Source organism: Pezoporus flaviventris, unplaced genomic scaffold, assembly GCF_033815535.1.
Source record: "Pezoporus flaviventris isolate CSIRO_AGI_PZ_B2104156 unplaced genomic scaffold, CSIRO_AGI_Pfla_v1 ptg000033l, whole genome shotgun sequence".
Taxonomy (NCBI): Eukaryota; Metazoa; Chordata; class Aves; order Psittaciformes; family Psittacidae; genus Pezoporus; species Pezoporus flaviventris.
Window position 1 is genome coordinate 2,217,501 of NW_026892581.1, and position 4,701 is coordinate 2,222,201.

Below are 4,701 nucleotides of genomic sequence, written 5' to 3' on the forward strand. Positions count from 1 at the left end.
GTGCTGCTGGGCAGCCAAGAGCAACGAGCAGAGAAGTTGGATTCAAATGAACTTCTCGGTATGAAAGTGAGGAGCGACAGCAATGATGGAGGCACTGTTGCAAAGCTGACTGTGTGCAGAAGATTCAGAGCACCAGCTTTCCCTGCTGGCTCTTCGATTGTGGGAGCAGACGGCAACTGTTCGTGCTCTTCTCACTGTGCAGCTGGGCAGCCGAGAGCAAGCTCCGAAGAGGGTGCATTCAAATGGACCTTTAGGTATGAAAGCGAGGAGCGACAGCAATGATGGTGACACCGTTGCAAAGCTGACTGTGTGCTGAAGATGCCCAGCACATGCTTTCCCTCCTGGCTCTTCGGATCTGGGAGCAGAAGCCAGACGTTCGTGCACTAATCGTTCTGCCCCTGGGCAGCCGACAACAAGCTTCGGAGAGGTTGCACTCAAATGGACTTTTAAGTATGAAAGCGAGGAGCGACAGCAATGATGGTGACACCGTTGCAAAGCTGACTGTGTGCTGAAGATGCCCAGCACATGCTTTCCCTCCTGGCTCTTCGGCTCTGGGAGCAGAGGCCAGACGTTCGTGCTCTAATTGCTGTGCTACTTGGCAGCTCAGAGCAAGCTCCGTAGAGGTTGCATTCTAGTGGACTTTTAGGTATGAAACCGAGGAGCGACAGCAATGATGGTGACACCGTTGCAAAGCTGACTGTGTGCTGAAGATGCCCAGCACATGCTTTCCCTCCTGGCTCTTCGGCTCTGGGAGCAGAAGCCAGACGTTCATGCTCTAATGACTGTGCCGCTGGACAGCCAAGAGCAATGAGCGGAGAAGGTGGATTCAAATGAACTTCTAGGTATGAAAGCGAAAAGCGTCAGCAATGATGGAGGCACTGTTGCAAAGCTGACTGTGTGCTGAAGATGCCCAGCACATGCTTTCCCTCCCGGCTCTTGGGATCTGGGAGCAGAAGCCAGAAGTTCGTGCACTAATCGCTGTGCTACTGGGCAGCTGAGAAGCAGCTTTGGAGAGGGTGCATTCAAATGTACTTTTAGGTATGAAACCGAGGAGTGACAGCAATAATGGTGACAGCATTGCGAAGCAGACTCTGTGCTGAAGATGCCCCGCACATGCTTTCCCTCCTGGCTCTTCGACTGTGGGAGCAGACGGCAACCCTAACCCTAACCCTAACCCAACCCTAACCCTAACCCTAACCCTAACCCTAACCCTAACCCTAACCCTACACCTACCCCTAACCCTAACCCTAAACCTAACCATAACCCTAACCCTAAGCCTAACCCTAACCATAACCCTAAACCTAAACATAACCCTAACCCTAACCCTAACCCCTAACCCTAACCCTAACCCTAACCTTACCCTAACCCTAAGCTTTCACCAGCTTTCCCTCCTGGCTCTTCGATTGTGGGAGCAGACGGCAACTGTTCGTGCTCTAATCACTGTGCAGCTGGGCAGCCGAGAGCAAGCTCCGAAGAGTGTGCATTCAAATGGACCTTTAGGTATGACACCGAGGAGCGACAGCAATGATGGTGACACCGTTGCAAAGCTGACTGTGTGCTGAAGATGCCCAGCACATGCTTTCCCTCCTGGCTCTTCGGCTCTGGGAGCAGAAACCAGACATTCGTGCACTAATCGTTCTGCCCCTGGGCAGCCGAGAACAAGCTTCGGAGAGGTTGCATTCAAATGGACCTTTAGGTATGAAAGCGAGGAGCGACTGCAATGATGGTGACACCGTTGCAAAGCTAACTGTGTGCTGAAGATGCCCAGCACATGCTTTCCCTCCTGGCTCTTCGACTGTGGGAGCAGATGGCAACCGTTCGTGCTCTACTCACTGTGCTGCTGGGCAGCCGAGAGCAAGCTCCGAAGAGGGTGCATTCAAATGGACCTTTAGGTATGAAAGCGAGGAGCGACAGCAATGATGGTGACACCGTTGCAAAGCTGACTGTGTGCTGAAGATGCCCAGCACATGCTTTCCCTCCGGGCTCTTCGGCTCTGAGAGCAGAGGCCAGACGTTCGTGCTCTACTGACTGTGCTGCTGGGCAGCCAAGAGCAACGAGCAGAGAAGTTGGATTCAAATGAACTTCTCGGTATGAAAGTGAGGAGCGACAGCAATGATGGAGGCACTGTTGCAAAGCTGACTGTGTGCAGAAGATTCAGAGCACCAGCTTTCCCTGCTGGCTCTTCGATTGTGGGAGCAGACGGCAACTGTTCCTGCTCTACTCACTGTGCAGCTGGGCAGCCGAGAGCAAGCTCCGAAGAGGGTGCATTCAAATGGACCTTTAGGTATGAAAGCGAGGAGCGACAGCAATGATGGTGACACCGTTGCAAAGCTGACTGTGTGCTGAAGATGCCCAGCACATGCTTTCCCTCCTGGCTCTTCAGATCTGGGAGCAGAAGCCCGACGTTCGTGCACTAATCGTTCTTCCCCTGGGCAGCCGAGAACAAGCTTCGGAGAGGTTGTATTCAAATGGACCTTTAGGTATGAAAGCGAGGAGCGACAGCAATGATGGTGACACCGTTGCAAAGCTGACTGTGTGCTGAAGATGCCCAGCACATGATTTCCCTCCGGGCTCTTCGGCTCTGAGAGCAGAGGCCAGACGTTCGTGCTCTACTGACTGTGCTGCTGGGCAGCCAAGAGCAACGAGCAGAGAAGTTGGATTCAAATGAACTTCTCGGTATGAAAGTGAGGAGCGACAGCAATGATGGAGGCACTGTTGCAAAGCTGACTGTGTGCAGAAGATTCAGAGCACCAGCTTTCCCTGCTGGCTCTTCGATTGTGGGAGCAGACGGCAACTGTTCGTGCTCTTCTCACTGTGCAGCTGGGCAGCCGAGAGCAAGCTCCGAAGAGGGTGCATTCAAATGGACCTTTAGGTATGAAAGCGAGGAGTGACAGCAATGATGGTGACACCGTTGCAAAGCTGACTGTGTGCTGAAGATGCCCAGCACATGCTTTCCCTCCTGGCTCTTCGGATCTGGGAGCAGAAGCCAGACGTTCGTGCACTAATCGTTCTGCCCCTGGGCAGCCGACAACAAGCTTCGGAGAGGTTGCACTCAAATGGACTTTTAAGTATGAAAGCGAGGAGCGACAGCAATGATGGTGACACCGTTGCAAAGCTGACTGTGTGCTGAAGATGCCCAGCACATGCTTTCCCTCCTGGCTCTTCGGCTCTGGGAGCAGAGGCCAGACGTTCGTGCTCTAATTGCTGTGCTACTTGGCAGCTCAGAGCAAGCTCCGTAGAGGTTGCATTCTAGTGGACTTTTAGGTATGAAACCGAGGAGCGACAGCAATGATGGTGACACCGTTGCAAAGCTGACTGTGTGCTGAAGATGCCCAGCACATGCTTTCCCTCCTGGCTCTTCGGCTCTGGGAGCAGAAGCCAGACGTTCATGCTCTAATGACTGTGCCGCTGGACAGCCAAGAGCAATGAGCGGAGAAGGTGGATTCAAATGAACTTCGGGGTATGAAAGCGAAAAGCGTCAGCAATGATGGAGGCACTGTTGCAAAGCTGACTGTGTGCTGAAGATGCCCAGCACATGCTTTCCCTCCCGGCTCTTGGGATCTGGGAGCAGAAGCCAGAAGTTCGTGCACTAATCGCTGTGCTACTGGGCAGCTGAGAAGCAGCTTTGGAGAGGGTGCATTCAAATGTACTTTTAGGTATGAAACCGAGGAGTGACAGCAATAATGGTGACAGCATTGCAAAGCAGACTCTGTGCTGAAGATGCCCCGCACATGCTTTCCCTCCTGGCTCTTCGACTGTGGGAGCAGACGGCAACCCTAACCCTAACCCTAACCCTAACCCTAACCCAACCCTAACCCTAACCCTAACCCTAACCCTAACCCTAACCCTACACCTACCCCTAACCCTAACCCTAAACCTAACCATAACCCTAACCCTAAGCCTAACCCTAACCATAACCCTAAACCTAAACATAACCCTAACCCTAACCCTAACCCCTAACCCTAACCCTAACCCTAACCTTACCCTAACCCTAAGCTTTCACCAGCTTTCCCTCCTGGCTCTTCGATTGTGGGAGCAGACGGCAACTGTTCGTGCTCTAATCACTGTGCAGCTGGGCAGCCGAGAGCAAGCTCCGAAGAGTGTGCATTCAAATGGACCTTTAGGTATGACACCGAGGAGCGACAGCAATGATGGTGACACCGTTGTAAAGCTGACTGTGTGCTGAAGATGCCCAGCACATGCTTTCCCTCCTGGCTCTTCGGCTCTGGGAGCAGAAGCCAGACATTCGTGCACTAATCGTTCTGCCCCTGGGCAGCCGAGAACAAGCTTCGGAGAGGTTGCATTCAAATGGACCTTTAGGTATGAAAGCGAGGAGCGACTGCAATGATGGTGACACCGTTGCAAAGCTAACTGTGTGCTGAAGATGCCCAGCACATGCTTTCCCTCCTGGCTCTTCGACTGTGGGAGCAGATGGCAACCGTTCGTGCTCTACTCACTGTGCTGCTGGGCAGCCGAGAGCAATCTCCGAAGAGGGTGCATTCAAATGGACCTTTAGGTATGAAAGCGAGGAGCGACAGCAATGATGGTGACACCGTTGCAAAGCTGACTGTGTGCTGAAGATGCCCAGCACATGCTTTCCCTCCGGGCTCTTCGGCTCTGAGAGCAGAGGCCAGACGTTCGTGCTCTACTGACTGTGCTGCTGGGCAGCCAAGAGCAACGAGCAGAGAAGTTGGATTCAAA